The sequence below is a fragment of the Oncorhynchus clarkii genome, chromosome 18, assembly GCF_045791955.1.
Source record: "Oncorhynchus clarkii lewisi isolate Uvic-CL-2024 chromosome 18, UVic_Ocla_1.0, whole genome shotgun sequence".
Taxonomy (NCBI): domain Eukaryota; kingdom Metazoa; phylum Chordata; class Actinopteri; order Salmoniformes; family Salmonidae; genus Oncorhynchus; species Oncorhynchus clarkii.
Genome location: NC_092164.1, coordinates 73,021,471 through 73,040,274, shown reverse-complemented (window position 1 = coordinate 73,040,274; position 18,804 = coordinate 73,021,471). Strand labels below are relative to the sequence as shown.

At 49.2% G+C, this 18,804-nt stretch overlaps 1 pseudogene; it reads left to right on the top strand.

Annotated features, from left to right (window-relative positions):
• Positions 1-417: 417 nt before the first annotated feature.
• Positions 418-15,600, top strand: LOC139372807 (gap junction alpha-6 protein-like; annotated as a pseudogene).
• Positions 15,601-18,804: the final 3,204 nt, after the last annotated feature.

The window sequence follows — 18,804 nt, the reverse complement described above, 5'->3', positions numbered from 1 at the left end:
AAGACGATTTTGTGAGAATACCGATTTTTGGGATGTCTCATGGTCTGACAAACACCGCTCTAGCTCTGTCAACTTTCTCCGCGGATGCGGAAGTGTTACATAGGCGGATGTGGTGGATTGAGAAGCATCCAATGTAAAAAAAAACAACATATCTCTAGTTTAAACTGGCTGATTTTTATGGGGTTTATTTTATTATGCTAATTCCATTTCCGCCAGGTTGATCTTCTGATATCTTATCCAAATAAAATAATAAACATCGTTTGAAGGTATCGATCTATTTTCTGCACTAATTCAGTGTTTTTCCTTGTCAGCATCGATGGTTTAACCGCTCATTGAACAACACTAACGGAGCAAACAGCTCATTCCGCTGGTGCGTCATCTTCCTAGAAAAGCGGTGACTGGCGCCATTGTGTGGATTTACGGGACATTTCACGAAACGAGTTGTTAACTCTAACTTCTTAGGAATTGAATAAATCAACAAACTTCGATGAAAATACAACGTGTCCAATCTATTGTTGAACAGACCGTTTTGAAAGATTTTTTTTTCATACCTTTATGGTTTCGGGACAACTGGTCAATTGAGTAGCATAGATTACACCACTTTCTATAACTATTGCTCAACTTTGATAAGATAAGTGCTGCAGATATCAACTTGTAGGTCTATCACTTATTCAAGATGAGTAGTTCAACAAATAAACCCTCCTAGATCGACAGTCCATCTCGGAGGAGTGAACAGATACATATTTTTAGAATTCATCCATTCCTTTCCTGGACCAAGTTCCTGTGGGCAGGCCAATAAAATGCATTGGAAAATTCTCCCCGCTCATTCCGACTGGAGTGCTGGTTAAAGAACACGTCTACGGAGTACTGTCAAGTCAACAAAAGAAAATAGCCGAACTTCACAACTGATAGGTAAGAGATGCAGCGCTTTCATTCCATAACGGCTCTTTTTTTTAATGTATTCTTATGACATTGTGTGCACATGATACCCGTGTTGATTTACATTTGGCTGAGTTTATTTAACTTGGCAAGTCAGTTAAGAACAAACTCTTATTCTGACGGCCTAGGAACAGTGGGTTAACTGCCTTGTTCAGGGGCAGAACGAAAGATGTGTACCTCGGGGATTTGAACTTGCAACCTTTCAGTTATGAGTCCAACGCTCTAACCACTAGACTAACTGCCTCTAACCACTAGACTAATTGCCTCTAACCACTAGGCTAACTGCCTCTAACCACTAGGCTACCTGCCTCTAACCACTAGACTAACTGCCTCTAACCACTAGACTAACTGCCTCTAACCACTAGGCTAACTGCCTCTAACCACTAGGCTACCTGCCTCTAACCACTAGGCTACCTGCTCTAACCACTAGACTACCTGCCTCTAACCACTAGGCTACCTGCCTCTAACCACTAGACTACCTGACTCTAACCACTAGGCTACCTGCTCTAACCACTAGGCTACCTGCCTCTAACCACTAGGCTCACAACTAGGCTACCTGCCTCTAACCACTAGGCTACCTGCCTCTAACCACTAGGTTACCTGTCTCTAACCACTAGGCTACCTGCCTCTAACCACTAGGCTACCTGCCTCTAACCACTAGGCTACCTGCCTCTAACCACTAGGCTACCTGCCTCTAACCACTAGGCTACCTGCCTCTAACCACTAGGCTACCTGCCTCTAACCACTAGGCTCACAACTAGGCTACCTGCCTCTAACCACTAGGCTACCTGCCTCTAACCACTAGGTTACCTGTTCTAACCACTAGACTAACTGCCTCTAACCACTAGGCTACCTGCTCTAACCACTAGACTACCTGCCTCTAACCACTAGGCGACCTGCCTCTAACCACTAGACTACCTGCTCTAACCACTAGACTACCTGCCTCTAACCACTAGGCGACCTGCCTCTAACCACTAGACTACCTGCTCTAACCACTAGACTACCTGCCACCCCAGTTGTCAACTAACGTGAATTCACTGTGAAATCAACAAAACTATTCACAATGTCATTGGATTTAGGTTACAGAAGGGTGGAAAACGAATTGCTGTTATGATGTTGACTTTTTGCAAATCCAATTAGTTTTCCATTGTTGATTCAAAGTCATCACAGATTTTTTTTAAACAGTTTTTTGTGTGTGGGGGGGAAACAACATTGATTCAACCATTTTTTTGGGCCCAGTGGGGTATGACTGCTGGGAACAGCTAGAACAGAAGCAATGACCCTGGTTACAAGACATGGACATAACCTTCTGTACCATAGAAGTCCAGACCTCTGGGCAGGTGCGGTGATACACTTACCGTGGCCCACAGGACTGTGTGCTTATACTGTTAAAAACAAATCTAATTGTTTCAACTCATTATTATTAAAGGAGAAGTTAGATATTTTAGCCTGCTGCTAGAATGGACCTGTTTCCCCAGTCCAGCTGTTCCCTGTAGCCTGCTGCTAGAATGGACCTGTTTCCCCTATCCAGCTGTTCCTTCCTCCCTGTAGCCTGCTGCTAGAATGGACCTGTTTCCCCTATCCAGCTGTTCCTTCCTCCCTGTAGTCTGCTGCTAGAATGGACCCGTTTCCCCTATCCAGCTGTTCCCTGTAGCCTGCTGCTAGAATGGACCGGTTTCCCCTGTCCAGCTGTTCCTTCCTCCCTGTAGCCTGCTGCTAGAATGGACCGGTTTCCCCTGTCCAGCTGTTCCTTCCTCCCTGTAGCCTGCTGCTAGAATGGACCTGTTTCCCCTATCCAGCTGTTCCTTCCTCCCTGTAGCCTGCTGCTAGAATGGACCTGTTTCCACTATCCAGCTGTTCCCTGTAGCCTGCTGCTAGAATGGACCTGTTTCCTCTATCCAGCTGTTCCTTCCTCCCTGTAGCCTGCTGCTAGAATGGACCTGTTTCCCCTATCCAGCTGTTCCCTGTAGCCTGCGACTAGAATGTACCTGTTTCCCCTATCCAGCTGTTCCCTGTAGCCTGCTGCTAGAATGGACCGGTTTCCCCTATCCAGCTGTTCCTTCCTCCCTGTAGCCTGCTGCTAGAATGGACCCGTTGCCCCTATCCAGCTGTTCCTTCCTCCCTGTAGCCTGCTGCTAGAATGGACCTGTTTCCCCTATCCAGCTGTTCCCTGTAGCCTGCTGCTAGAATGGACCTGTTTCCCCTATCCGGCTGTTCCTTCCTCCCTGTAGCCTGCTGCTAGAATGGACCCGTTGCCCCTATCCAGCTGTTCCTTCCTCCCTGTAGCCTGCTGCTAGAATGGACCTGTTTCCCCTATCCAGCTGTTCCTTCCTCCCTGTAGCCTGCTGCTAGAATGGACCGGTTTCTCCTGTCCAGCTGTTCCTTCCTCCCTGTAGCCTGCTGCTAGAATGGACCTGTTTCCCCTATCCAGCTGTTCCCTGTAGTCTGCTACTAGAATGTACCTGTTTCCCCTATCCAGCTGTTCCCTGTAGCCTGCTGCTAGAATGGACCGGTTTCCCCTGTCCAGCTGTTCCTTCCTCCCTGTAGCCTGCTGCTAGAATGGACCTGTTTCCCCTATCCAGCTGTTCCTTCCTCCCTGTAGCCTGCTGCTAGAATGGACCTGTTTCCCCTATCCAGCTGTTCCCTGTAGCCTGCTGCTAGAATGGACCTGCTTCCTCTATCCAGCTGTTCCTTCCTCCCTGTAGCCTGCTGCTAGAATGGACCCGTTTCCCCTATCCGGCTGTTCCCTGTAGCCTGCTGCTAGAATGGACCTGTTTCCCCTATCCAGCTGTTCCTTCCTCCCTGTAGCCTGCTGCTAGAATGGACCGGTTTCTCCTGTCCAGCTGTTCCTTCCTCCCTGTAGCCTGCTGCTAGAATGGACCTGTTTCCCCTATCCAGCTGTTCCCTGTAGTCTGCTACTAGAATGTACCTGTTTCCCCTATCCAGCTGTTCCCTGTAGCCTGCTGCTAGAATGGACCGGTTTCCCCTGTCCAGCTGTTCCTTCCTCCCTGTAGCCTGCTGCTAGAATGGACCTGTTTCCCCTATCCAGCTGTTCCTTCCTCCCTGTAGCCTGCTGCTAGAATGGACCTGTTTCCCCTATCCAGCTGTTCCCTGTAGCCTGCTGCTAGAATGGACCTGCTTCCTCTATCCAGCTGTTCCTTCCTCCCTGTAGCCTGCTGCTAGAATGGACCCGTTTCCCCTATCCGGCTGTTCCCTGTAGCCTGCTACTAGAATGTACCTGTTTCCCCTATCCAGCTGTTCCCTGTAGCCTGCTGCTAGAATGGACCTGTTTCCCCTATCCAGCTGTTCCTTCCTCCCTGTATCCTGCTGCTAGAATGGACCTGTTTCCCCTATCCAGCTGTTCCTTCCTCCCTGTAGCCTGCTGCTAGAATGGACCTGTTTCCCCTATCCAGCTGTTCCTTCCTCCCTGTAGCCTGCTGCTAGAATGTACCTGTTTCCCCTATCCAGCTGTTCCCTGTAGCCTGCTGCTAGAATGGACCCGTTGCCCCTATCCAGCTGTTCCTTCCTCCCTGTAGCCTGCTGCTAGAATGGACCTGTTTCCCCTATCCAGCTGTTCCCTGTAGCCTGCTGCTAGAATGGACCTGTTTCCCCTATCCGGCTGTTCCTTCCTCCCTGTAGCCTGCTGCTAGAATGGACCCGTTGCCCCTATCCAGCTGTTCCTTCCTCCCTGTAGCCTGCTGCTAGAATGGACCTGTTTCCCCTATCCAGCTGTTCCTTCCTCCCTGTAGCCTGCTGCTAGAATGGACCGGTTTCCCCTGTCCAGCTGTTCCTTCCTCCCTGTAGCCTGCTGCTAGAATGGACCTGTTTCCCCTATCCAGCTGTTCCCTGTAGCCTGCTGCTAGAATGGACCTGTTTCCCCTATCCAGCTGTTCCTTCCTCCCTGTAGCCTGCTGTTAGAATGGACCTGTTTCCCCTATCCAGCTGTTCCCTGTGGCCTGCTGCTAGAATGGACCTGTTTCCTCTATCCAGCTGTTCCTTCCTCCCTGTAGCCTGCTGCTAGAATGGACCCGTTTCCCCTATCCGGCTGTTCCCTGTAGCCTGCTACTAGAATGTACCTGTTTCCCCTATCCAGCTGTTCCCTGTAGCCTGCTGCTAGAATGGACCTGTTTCCCCTATCCAGCTGTTCCTTCCTCCCTGTATCCTGCTGCTAGAATGGACCTGTTTCCCCTATCCAGCTGTTCCTTCCTCCCTGTAGCCTGCTGCTAGAATGGACCTGTTTCCCCTATCCAGCTGTTCCTTCCTCCCTGTAGCCTGCTGCTAGAATGTACCTGTTTCCCCTATCCAGCTGTTCCCTGTAGCCTGCTGCTAGAATGGACCCGTTGCCCCTATCCAGCTGTTCCTTCCTCCCTGTAGCCTGCTGCTAGAATGGACCTGTTTCCCCTATCCAGCTGTTCCCTGTAGCCTGCTGCTAGAATGGACCTGTTTCCCCTATCCGGCTGTTCCTTCCTCCCTGTAGCCTGCTGCTAGAATGGACCCGTTGCCCCTATCCAGCTGTTCCTTCCTTCCTGTAGCCTGCTGCTAGAATGGACCTGTTTCCCCTATCCAGTTGTTCCTTCCTCCCTGTAGCCTGCTGCTAGAATGGACCTGTTTCCCCTATCCAGCTGTTCCTTCCTCCCTGTAGCCTGCTGCTAGAATGGACCTGTTTCCCCTATCCAGCTGTTCCCTGTAGCCTGCTGCTAGAATGGACCTGTTTCCTCTATCCAGCTGTTCCTTCCTCCCTGTAGCCTGCTGCTAGAATGTACCCGTTTCCCCTATCCGGCTGTTCCCTGTAGCCTGCTACTAGAATGTACCTGTTTCCCCTATCCAGCTGTTCCCTGTAGCCTGCTGCTAGAATTGACCTGTTTCCCCTATCCAGCTGTTCCTTCCTCCCTGTATCCTGCTGCTAGAATGGACCTGTTTCCCCTATCCAGCTGTTCCTTCCTCCCTGTAGCCTGCTGCTAGAATGGACCTGTTTCCCCTATCCAGCTGTTCCTTCCTCCCTGTAGCCTGCTGCTAGAATGTACCTGTTTCCCCTATCCAGCTGTTCCCTGTAGCCTGCTGCTAGAATGTACCCGTTGCCCCTATCCAGCTGTTCCTTCCTCCCTGTAGCCTGCTGCTAGAATGGACCTGTTTCCCCTATCCAGCTGTTCCCTGTAGCCTGCTGCTAGAATGGACCTGTTTCCCCTATCCGGCAGTTCCTTCCTCCCTGTAGCCTGCTGCTAGAATGGACCCGTTTCCCCTATCCAGCTGTTCCCTGTAGCCTGCTGCTAGAATGGACCGGTTTCCCCTGTCCAGCTGTTCCTTCCTCCCTGTAGCCTGCTGCTAGAATGGACCGGTTTCCCCTGTCCAGCTGTTCCTTCCTCCCTGTAGCCTGCTGCTAGAATGGACCTGTTTCCCCTATCCAGCTGTTCCTTCCTCCCTGTAGCCTGCTGCTAGAATGGACCTGTTTCCACTATCCAGCTGTTCCCTGTAGCCTGCTGCTAGAATGGACCTGTTTCCTCTATCCAGCTGTTCCTTCCTCCCTGTAGCCTGCTGCTAGAATGGACCTGTTTCCCCTATCCAGCTGTTCCCTGTAGCCTGCGACTAGAATGTACCTGTTTCCCCTATCCAGCTGTTCCCTGTAGCCTGCTGCTAGAATGGACCGGTTTCCCCTATCCAGCTGTTCCTTCCTCCCTGTAGCCTGCTGCTAGAATGGACCCGTTGCCCCTATCCAGCTGTTCCTTCCTCCCTGTAGCCTGCTGCTAGAATGGACCTGTTTCCCCTATCCAGCTGTTCCCTGTAGCCTGCTGCTAGAATGGACCTGTTTCCCCTATCCGGCTGTTCCTTCCTCCCTGTAGCCTGCTGCTAGAATGGACCCGTTGCCCCTATCCAGCTGTTCCTTCCTCCCTGTAGCCTGCTGCTAGAATGGACCTGTTTCCCCTATCCAGCTGTTCCTTCCTCCCTGTAGCCTGCTGCTAGAATGGACCGGTTTCTCCTGTCCAGCTGTTCCTTCCTCCCTGTAGCCTGCTGCTAGAATGGACCTGTTTCCCCTATCCAGCTGTTCCCTGTAGTCTGCTACTAGAATGTACCTGTTTCCCCTATCCAGCTGTTCCCTGTAGCCTGCTGCTAGAATGGACCGGTTTCCCCTGTCCAGCTGTTCCTTCCTCCCTGTAGCCTGCTGCTAGAATGGACCTGTTTCCCCTATCCAGCTGTTCCTTCCTCCCTGTAGCCTGCTGCTAGAATGGACCTGTTTCCCCTATCCAGCTGTTCCCTGTAGCCTGCTGCTAGAATGGACCTGCTTCCTCTATCCAGCTGTTCCTTCCTCCCTGTAGCCTGCTGCTAGAATGGACCCGTTTCCCCTATCCGGCTGTTCCCTGTAGCCTGCTGCTAGAATGGACCTGTTTCCCCTATCCAGCTGTTCCTTCCTCCCTGTAGCCTGCTGCTAGAATGGACCTGTTTCCACTATCCAGCTGTTCCCTGTAGCCTGCTGCTAGAATGGACCTGTTTCCTCTATCCAGCTGTTCCTTCCTCCCTGTAGCCTGCTGCTAGAATGGACCTGTTTCCCCTATCCAGCTGTTCCCTGTAGCCTGCGACTAGAATGTACCTGTTTCCCCTATCCAGCTGTTCCCTGTAGCCTGCTGCTAGAATGGACCGGTTTCCCCTATCCAGCTGTTCCTTCCTCCCTGTAGCCTGCTGCTAGAATGGACCCGTTGCCCCTATCCAGCTGTTCCTTCCTCCCTGTAGCCTGCTGCTAGAATGGACCTGTTTCCCCTATCCAGCTGTTCCCTGTAGCCTGCTGCTAGAATGGACCTGTTTCCCCTATCCGGCTGTTCCTTCCTCCCTGTAGCCTGCTGCTAGAATGGACCCGTTGCCCCTATCCAGCTGTTCCTTCCTCCCTGTAGCCTGCTGCTAGAATGGACCTGTTTCCCCTATCCAGCTGTTCCTTCCTCCCTGTAGCCTGCTGCTAGAATGGACCGGTTTCTCCTGTCCAGCTGTTCCTTCCTCCCTGTAGCCTGCTGCTAGAATGGACCTGTTTCCCCTATCCAGCTGTTCCCTGTAGTCTGCTACTAGAATGTACCTGTTTCCCCTATCCAGCTGTTCCCTGTAGCCTGCTGCTAGAATGGACCGGTTTCCCCTGTCCAGCTGTTCCTTCCTCCCTGTAGCCTGCTGCTAGAATGGACCTGTTTCCCCTATCCAGCTGTTCCTTCCTCCCTGTAGCCTGCTGCTAGAATGGACCTGTTTCCCCTATCCAGCTGTTCCCTGTAGCCTGCTGCTAGAATGGACCTGCTTCCTCTATCCAGCTGTTCCTTCCTCCCTGTAGCCTGCTGCTAGAATGGACCCGTTTCCCCTATCCGGCTGTTCCCTGTAGCCTGCTGCTAGAATGGACCTGTTTCCCCTATCCAGCTGTTCCTTCCTCCCTGTAGCCTGCTGCTAGAATGGACCGGTTTCTCCTGTCCAGCTGTTCCTTCCTCCCTGTAGCCTGCTGCTAGAATGGACCTGTTTCCCCTATCCAGCTGTTCCCTGTAGTCTGCTACTAGAATGTACCTGTTTCCCCTATCCAGCTGTTCCCTGTAGCCTGATGCTAGAATGGACCGGTTTCCCCTGTCCAGCTGTTCCTTCCTCCCTGTAGCCTGCTGCTAGAATGGACCTGTTTCCCCTATCCAGCTGTTCCTTCCTCCCTGTAGCCTGCTGCTAGAATGGACCTGTTTCCCCTATCCAGCTGTTCCCTGTAGCCTGCTGCTAGAATGGACCTGCTTCCTCTATCCAGCTGTTCCTTCCTCCCTGTAGCCTGCTGCTAGAATGGACCCGTTTCCCCTATCCGGCTGTTCCCTGTAGCCTGCTACTAGAATGTAACTGTTTCCCCTATCCAGCTGTTCCCTGTAGCCTGCTGCTAGAATGGACCTGTTTCCCCTATCCAGCTGTTCCTTCCTCCCTGTATCCTGCTGCTAGAATGGACCTGTTTCCCCTATCCAGCTGTTCCTTCCTCCCTGTAGCCTGCTGCTAGAATGGACCTGTTTCCCCTATCCAGCTGTTCCTTCCTCCCTGTAGCCTGCTGCTAGAATGTACCTGTTTCCCCTATCCAGCTGTTCCCTGTAGCCTGCTGCTAGAATGGACCCGTTGCCCCTATCCAGCTGTTCCTTCCTCCCTGTAGCCTGCTGCTAGAATGGACCTGTTTCCCCTATCCAGCTGTTCCCTGTAGCCTGCTGCTAGAATGGACCTGTTTCCCCTATCCGGCTGTTCCTTCCTCCCTGTAGCCTGCTGCTAGAATGGACCCGTTGCCCCTATCCAGCTGTTCCTTCCTCCCTGTAGCCTGCTGCTAGAATGGACCTGTTTCCCCTATCCAGCTGTTCCTTCCTCCCTGTAGCCTGCTGCTAGAATGGACCGGTTTCCCCTGTCCAGCTGTTCCTTCCTCCCTGTAGCCTGCTGCTAGAATGGACCTGTTTCCCCTATCCAGCTGTTCCCTGTAGCCTGCTGCTAGAATGGACCTGTTTCCCCTATCCAGCTGTTCCTTCCTCCCTGTAGCCTGCTGTTAGAATGGACCTGTTTCCCCTATCCAGCTGTTCCCTGTGGCCTGCTGCTAGAATGGACCTGTTTCCTCTATCCAGCTGTTCCTTCCTCCCTGTAGCCTGCTGCTAGAATGGACCCGTTTCCCCTATCCGGCTGTTCCCTGTAGCCTGCTACTAGAATGTACCTGTTTCCCCTATCCAGCTGTTCCCTGTAGCCTGCTGCTAGAATGGACCTGTTTCCCCTATCCAGCTGTTCCTTCCTCCCTGTATCCTGCTGCTAGAATGGACCTGTTTCCCCTATCCAGCTGTTCCTTCCTCCCTCTAGCCTGCTGCTAGAATGGACCTGTTTCCCCTATCCAGCTGTTCCTTCCTCCCTGTAGCCTGCTGCTAGAATGTACCTGTTTCCCCTATCCAGCTGTTCCCTGTAGCCTGCTGCTAGAATGGACCCGTTGCCCCTATCCAGCTGTTCCTTCCTCCCTGTAGCCTGCTGCTAGAATGGACCTGTTTCCCCTATCCAGCTGTTCCCTGTAGCCTGCTGCTAGAATGGACCTGTTTCCCCTATCCGGCTGTTCCTTCCTCCCTGTAGCCTGCTGCTAGAATGGACCCGTTGCCCCTATCCAGCTGTTCCTTCCTTCCTGTAGCCTGCTGCTAGAATGGACCTGTTTCCCCTATCCAGTTGTTCCTTCCTCCCTGTAGCCTGCTGCTAGAATGGACCTGTTTCCCCTATCCAGCTGTTCCTTCCTCCCTGTAGCCTGCTGCTAGAATGGACCTGTTTCCCCTATCCAGCTGTTCCCTGTAGCCTGCTGCTAGAATGGACCTGTTTCCTCTATCCAGCTGTTCCTTCCTCCCTGTAGCCTGCTGCTAGAATGTACCCGTTTCCCCTATCCGGCTGTTCCCTGTAGCCTGCTACTAGAATGTACCTGTTTCCCCTATCCAGCTGTTCCCTGTAGCCTGCTGCTAGAATTGACCTGTTTCCCCTATCCAGCTGTTCCTTCCTCCCTGTATCCTGCTGCTAGAATGGACCTGTTTCCCCTATCCAGCTGTTCCTTCCTCCCTGTAGCCTGCTGCTAGAATGGACCTGTTTCCCCTATCCAGCTGTTCCTTCCTCCCTGTAGCCTGCTGCTAGAATGTACCTGTTTCCCCTATCCAGCTGTTCCCTGTAGCCTGCTGCTAGAATGTACCCGTTGCCCCTATCCAGCTGTTCCTTCCTCCCTGTAGCCTGCTGCTAGAATGGACCTGTTTCCCCTATCCAGCTGTTCCCTGTAGCCTGCTGCTAGAATGGACCTGTTTCCCCTATCCGGCAGTTCCTTCCTCCCTGTAGCCTGCTGCTAGAATGGACCCGTTGCCCCTATCCAGCTGTTCCTTCCTCCCTGTAGCCTGCTGCTAGAATGGACCTGTTTCCCCTATCCAGCTGTTCCTTCCTCCCTGTAGCCTGCTGCTAGAATGTACCTGTTTCCCCTATCCAGCTGTTCCCTGTAGCCTGCTGCTAGAATGTACCCGTTGCCCCTATCCAGCTGTTCCTTCCTCCCTGTAGCCTGCTGCTAGAATGGACCTGTTTCCCCTATCCAGCTGTTCCCTGTAGCCTGCTGCTAGAATGGACCTGTTTCCCCTATCCGGCAGTTCCTTCCTCCCTGTAGCCTGCTGCTAGAATGGACCCGTTGCCCCTATCCAGCTGTTCCTTCCTCCCTGTAGCCTGCTGCTAGAATGGACCTGTTTCCCCTATCCAGCTGTTCCTTCCTCCCTGTAGCCTGCTGCTAGAATGGACCTGTTTCCCCTATCCAGCTGTTCCCTGTAGCCTGCTGCTAGAATGGACCTGTTTCCCCTATCCAGCTGTTCCTTCCTCCCTGTAGCCTGCTGCTAGAATGTACCTGTTTCCCCTATCCAGCTGTTCCCTGTAGCCTGCTGCTAGAATGGACCTGTTTCCCCTATCCAGCTGTTCCTTCCTCCCTGTAGCCTGCTGCTAGAATGGACCCGTTGCCCCTATCCAGCTGTTCCTTCCTCCCTGTAGCCTGCTGCAGTTACGAATGACACAATTTAATGTGTCAGCTACATCATTTAAAGACCAAATGCACAGATCTAAATAGACAGGAATTACAAAAAATATAGGAATATTAGAACGAGCAATGTCAGAGTCTGGAGTATAAATGTACACTGAGTTTACAAAACATTAAGAACACCTGCTCTTTACACTGAGTATACAAAACATTAAGAACACCTGCTCTTTACATGTCATAGACTGACCAGGTGAAATCTATGATCCCTTATTGATGTCACCTGTTAAATCCACTTCAATCAGTGTAGATGAAAGGGGAGGAGACATGTAGATGAAGGGGAGGAGACATGTAGATGAAGGGGAGGAGACATGTAGATGAAGGGGAGGAGACATGTAGATGAAGGGGAGGAGACATGTAGATGAAGAAGAGTAGACGGGTTAAATTAGGATTTTTTTGTTGCCTTGAGACAATTTGAGACTTGGATTGTGTATGTGTGCCATTCAGAGGGTGAATAGGCAAGACAAAATATTTAAGTGTCTTTGAACGGGGTATGGTAGTAGGTGCCAGGCGCACCGGTTTGGGACAAGAACTGCAACGCTGCTGTATTCAAATCAGTATAATAAAACACTAATAAGAGTGATATGTCGAACCACAGCTGTTTTTATTTTTACCTTTATTTAACCTGGCAAGTCAGTTAAGAACAAATTCTTATTTTCAATGACGGCCTAGAAACAGTGGGTTAACTGGCTGTTCAGGGGCAGAACGACAGATTTGTACCTTGTCAGCTCGGGGATTCGAACTGGCAACCTTTCGGTTACCAGTCCAACGCTCTAACCACTAGGCCACCCTGCCTGTGTTGTGTAATATGATACAGACAGAAAGCCTAAAATAACGTATGTTTGAATACTATTCATGGAGGCTCATTGTATGATATCAGACCTTAAGACCAAAACATGAAGGTGGAAAATGGTTGGGTGGTGAACTCATGGAGAGAGAAGGTTAAGGGGTGTTATGTTGTGTTCACATGATCTCTAGTAAAAACCTTCTATTGTTCTACAAACCGACAGAGTTACAAGTTAAATCACTCAAGACATGTCCTTACAAAATAACATGTCCTTACAAAATAACACGTCCTTTCTTACAAAATAACATGTCCTTTCTTACAAAATAACATGTCCTTTCTTACAAAATAACACGTCCTTTCTTACAAAATAACATGTCCTTTCTTACAAAATAACATGTCCTTTCTTACAAAATAACATGTCCTTTCTTACAAAATAACATGTTCTTACAAAATAACATGTCCTTACAAAATAACATGTCCTTTCTTACAAAATAACATGTTCTTACAAAATAACATGTCCTTTCTTACAAAATAACATGTTCTTACAAAATAACACGTCCTTTCTTACAAAATAACATGTCCTTTCTTACAAAATAACATGTTCTTACAAAATAACATGTCCTTACAAAATAACATGTTCTTACAAATCACAGCGAGATGTCAGTTCAGACACAAACAGAGTAAGAAAAAACGTTAGTGTTTTAAAATAGAAAGAGGTCATAATAATGTATTAACATAATAACGTATTAACATAATAATGTATTAACATAATAATGTATTAACATAATAGTGTACTAACATACTAATGTATTAACATAATAATGTAGAAACACTATGTTTTATTAACACACAATTTCCCAGCATGTATTCACAGATGTTTCCCCATGTTGTCATAGAACGTGTGTGTGAGTGAGAGAGAGAGCTAGAAAAGCGAACGTCTGTGCATGGACACTTACATCTCATACCTGTATATGTGTATTTCAATGTGTTTACGTGCTTACCCGTTAACATGAGTTCACCTGTCTCCCCCTGTATGGTACGTCCTGTATGGTACGTCCTGTATGGTACGTCCTGTATGGTACGTCCTGTATGGTACGTCGTGTTAACATGAGTTCACCTGTCTCCCCCTGCAGGTGACAGAGGATGTCCAGAGCTGACTGGTCCTTCCTGGAGCAGCTTTTGGAGGAGGGGCAGGAGTATAGCACCGGGGTGGGCCGTGTCTGGCTCACTGTCCTCTTCCTGTTCCGCATGCTGGTCCTGGGCACCGCCGCAGAGTCAGCCTGGGGCGACGAACAGAACAGCTTCGTCTGTAATACCAAGCAACCTGGATGTACCGCCGTGTGTTACGACAAAGCTTTCCCCATATCACATTACCGCTATTTTGTGCTCCAGGTGATTTTTGTTTCCACGCCGACTATTTTCTATTTTGGGTATGTGGCCATGAGGGCTGCGAAGGAGAAGAACGAGGAGGAAGATGAGGAGAAGAAGAGGTCGGAGGAGGGTGGCTGTGAGGGACGAGAGAGGGGAGGAGTAAAGAAGAATGGAGAGAAGAAGAGGGAGGTGAGAATGCGGGATGAGATAGAAGAACTAGTGGAGGAGAATGGAGGGAGAAAGGTGGTGAAAGCTCTCCCAGAGGCTCCTAAGCTGAAGGGCCGTCTCCTCTTTGCCTACGCCGCCAGCATCCTCGTCAAGGTCCTCTTGGAGGTCGGCTTTATTGTCGGACTATGGTACCTCTATGGCTTCGTGATCCCGGCCCGGTTCGAGTGTGTCCGCGACCCCTGTCCTCACACGGTGGACTGCTTCATCTCCAGACCCACTGAGAAGACCATCTTCACCATCTACACCCAGACCATCGCTGGAGTCTCTCTCCTTCTCAACCTGGTAGAGCTTCTCCACCTCCTCCAGCTGGCCATCACCCATCACCTGGAGAAGCGCTATGCCCAGGAGCAGTACACCTTTCCTGGCATAGCTGTGGTCTGACTCCGGCCTGGTGCTCCAAGCCTGGAGATGGAGATGCTGCAAGCTTCGCCTTACCAGGAGAAGGGCCATCTGCATTTACCCATGAGGGAGGCCAGCTACACCAAGCCCAGAGAGAGTTATCTGGACCTGGAGGGAGGCCAGATACACCAAGCCCAGAGAGAGTTACCTGGACCTGGGGGGAGGCCAGCTACACCAAGCCCAGAGAGAGATATCTGGACCTGGGGGGAGGCCAGCTACACCAAGCCCAGAGAGAGATATCTGGACCAGTTGGAGGCCAGCTACACCAAGCCCAGAGAGAGTTACCTGGACCTGGGGGGAGGCCAGCTACACCAAGCCCAGAGAGAGTTACCTGGACCAGTTGGAGGCCAGCTACACCAAGCCCAGAGAGAGTTACCTGGACCTGGGGGGAGGCCAGCTACACCAAGCCCAGAGAGAGATATCTGGACCTGGTGTTGGGAGCAGGGATGGACCCTGATGGTGACCTGCTCCCCAGTTATCTGAACTATATGGGGACTATGAGGAAAACACACTCTTCAGGGAGAGCAACACAACACACACACAGTAAGGGTGCCCAGAAGGGACACAGCAACAAACACGCTAAGCATTATGTATGAGGAAAACAGAGACGTTTGGTTCTGTGACTAGGAATGAACCATGTGCCACTAAAGACGTAAAAAGTTTGAAGTACGTTTCCAAGAACATGGACAAGAATAAGAACAAATGATTGTACTGTATAACACATGCCTTGAAGGACAATGTAGTGGAGATGTTGCTGATGTTGCTGATTAGAATGGAAATGTACTAAAGTTCTCAGGAACCAGGATTAAACAAAGACCATTGAGAATGGAACACTGAGAACGGGAAAGGAGGACAATCGGAACAGGAACAGGATGTATTATAATTCAGCCATTTAGATTTTTAGGAAACGTTCTCGTCCAATGGGATAAGCCTATGCGCTGGCTGAATGTGATGTCACAATGGAAACACTTGGCTTGACCTCCACAGGGAAAACAACCTACGGGGCCCCAACAGTGCAGTGGGGTCTTGTGAGAATGAGCAGGGGTAAATATATCTACTTTCCAAATGGAACCCTATTCCCTACATAGTGCACTACTTTTGACTAGGGCCTTATCGGCTACCATTTGGGGCATAGCCTATGTGTTCTTAAGCATGTTCCTTATCTGATTACTGTGACCTCAGAGCTTCGCTAGGGCCAGTGGAATGTACTGGGCTCTCTGGACTACCCTCCCTCCCTGGGGACTAATGGCCACACACACACACACACACACACACACACACACACACACACACACACCTGTCCTCTATGTAGCTGTCCAGCTGTAGCTTGGAGTCACAAGAGGGGTAAGGAAGGGTGAGCAAGAGGTGGGGAGCTAGAGGGATGAAGAGGTGGGGAGCTAGAGGGGTGAAGAGGTGGGGAGCTAGAGGGGTGAAGAGGTGGGGAGCTAGAGGGATGAAGAGGTGGGGAGCTAGAGGGGTGAAGAGGTGGGGAGCTAGAGGGGTGAAGAGGTGGGGAGCTAGAGGGATGAAGAGGTGGGGAGCTAGAGGGGTGAAGAGGTGGGGAGCTAGAGGGGTGAAGAGGTGGGGAGCTAGAGGGATGAAGAGGTGGGGAGCTAGAGGGGTGAAGAGGTGGGGAGCTAGAGGGGTGAAGAGGTGGGGAGCTAGAGGGGTGAAGAGGTGGGGAGCTAGAGGGGTGAAGAGGTGGGGAGCTAGAGGGGTGAAGAGGTGGGGAGCTAGAGGGGTGAAGAGGTGGGGAGCTAGAGGGATGAAGAGGTGGGGAGCTAGAGGGGTGAAGAGGTGGGGAGCTAGAGGGATGAAGAGGTGGGGAGCTAGAGGGATGAAGAGGTGGGGAGCTAGAGGGATGAAGAGGTGGGGAGCTAGAGGGATGAAGAGGTGGGGAGCTAGAGGGATGAAGAGGTGGGGAGCTAGAGGGGTGAAGAGGTGGGAGCTAGAGGGGGGAGTAAGGGGGAGCTAGAGGGGTGAAGAGGTGGGCGCTAGAGGGGGGAGTAAGGGGGAGCTAGAAGGGTGAAGAGGTGGGAGCCAGGGAGGGAAAGAGATGGAGGGGTGGAGGGAGGGAAAGTAGAGGGGGATGGAGAGGTATGGAAAGAGTAACTATCTGATATCCTGTGAATGATTTAAAGTTGATTCCCTGTGAATTATTTGAACTTGATTCTCTTTGATTCCATATGAATGATTTAATTTTGATTCCATGTGATTCCCTGTGAATTTTTTAAAGTTGATTCCCTGTGAATTATTTGAACTTGATTCTCTTTGATTCCATATGAATGATTTAATTTTGATTCCATGTGATTCCCTGTGTAATATTGATTTCCTGTGAATTATTTGAACTAATTCCATATGAATGATTTAATTTTGATTCCATGTGATTCCCTGTGTAATATAAAGTAATTTTCTCATGTAAGCGGTACAGCTGAATTAGTTCTTCTGTTAATAAGAAAGGAAATCACCGACTATGTGAAGAGTATTTAAATCATATATATTTAATTTAGTTTTTTAATCAAGATTGTAATTGTTTATATTTATTGGTTTATATTGGAATACATCTGTTTTTAATCAGGTGATTATATCCTCTTTATTTACCCATTCATTGGCAGACGACTAAAGCTAAGTATCCTTCTTAATTAACACAAGTAAAAGCCTGGCCATCATAGCCTGTAATATGGAAAATCCTGATCCTTGAATCACAATTCGTGATTCTATTCATTCATTCATCTATTCAATTCCTATCTATTCATCGGCCTACAGTAGGTCTGACACAAACAAGTAGAAGTCAATGAGGATACGGACAGGTGTTCATCAGCAGACTGATTCCATACTCAGTCATGGAATGGAATTTTGCAGTAGTGTAAAGTGCTTAAGTAAATAATACTTTAAAGTACTACTTAAGTAAATAATACTTTAAAGTACTACTTAAGTAAATAATACTTTAAATTACTACTTAAGTCATTTTTTTTGGGGGGGGGGGGGGGGGGGTATCTGTACTTTACTTTTTATTTTTTTATGACAACTTTTACTTTTACTTAACTACACTCCTAAAGAAAATATTGTACTTTTTACTCCGCACATTTTCCCTGACGACCTAAAGTACTCGTTACATTTAGAATGATTAGCAGGACAGGAAAATGGTCTAATTCACACACTTATCAAGAGAACGTCCCTGGTCGCCCCTACTGCCTCGGGCAAACTCACTTAACACAAATACATCTTTTGATAAATAGTGTTGGGAGTGTGGCCCCTGGCTATCAATACATTTTAATAACAAGAAAATGGTGCTGTCTGCGTTTGCCCCTTTACCTACAGTCCATGTTCATATTAGCTCAATTACCTCGACTAACCTGTACCCCGGCACCTGTAAATGTACCTGTATACTGTATACTGTAGCCTCGTTATTGTTATTGTGTTACTGTAGTTGATTTAGTAAATATGTTCTTACCTGTGTTTTTCTTCATGAAACTGCATGGTTGGTTTTAAGGGTCTGTCAGTAAGCATTTCACAGTAATATATTTTAATTTAAATAATAAAATGATTTTTACTTTTGGTACTTAAGTATATTTAAAACCAAATACTTTTAGACCTTTACTCAAGTCGTTTTTTACTGGGTGACTTTCACTTTCTCTTGAGTACCTTTCTGTTAAGGTATCTATACTTTTACTCAAGTAGGACAATTGGGTAGTAGGATGTTGTGTAGTAGGATGTTGGGTAGTAGGATGTTGGGTAGTAGGATGTTGGGTAGTAGGATGTTGGGTAGTAGGACGTTGGGTAGTAGGATGTTGGGTAGTAGGATGTTGGGTAGTAGGACGTTGGGTAGTAGGATGTTGGGTAGTAGGATGTTGGGTAGTAGGATGTTGGGTAGTAGGATGTTGGATAGTAGGATGTTGGGTAGTAGGATGTTGGGTGTAGGATGTTGGGTAGTAGGATGTTGGGTAGTAGGTAGTAGGATGTTGGGTAGTAGGATGTTGGATAGTAGGATGTTGGGTAGTAGGATGTTGGGTAGTAGGATGTTGGGTAGTAGGACGTTGGGTAGTAGGACGTTGGGTAGTAGGACGTTGGGTAGTAGGACGTTGGGTAGTAGGTAGTAGGATGTTGGGTAGTAGGACGTTGGGCAGTAGGACGTTGGGTAGTAGGATGTTGGGTAGTAGGACGTTGGGTAGTAGGATGTTGGGTAGTAGGACATTGGGTAGTAGGACGTTGGGTAGTAGGACGTTGGGTAGTAGGATGTTGGGTAGTAGGATGTTGGGTAGTAGGACGTTGGGTAGTAGGACGTTGGGTAGTAGGATGTTGGGTAGTAGGATGTTGGGTAGTAGGATGTTGGGTAGTAGGATGTTGGGTAATAGGATGTTGGGTAGTAGGATGTTGGGTAGTAGGATGTTGGGTAGTAGGATGTTGGGTAGTTGGATGTTGGGTAGTAGGATGTTGGGTAGTTGGATGTTGGGTAGTTGGATGTTGGGTAGTTGGATGTTGGGTAGTAGGATGTTGGGTAGTTGGATGTTGGGTAGTAGGACGTTGGGTAGTAGGACGTTGG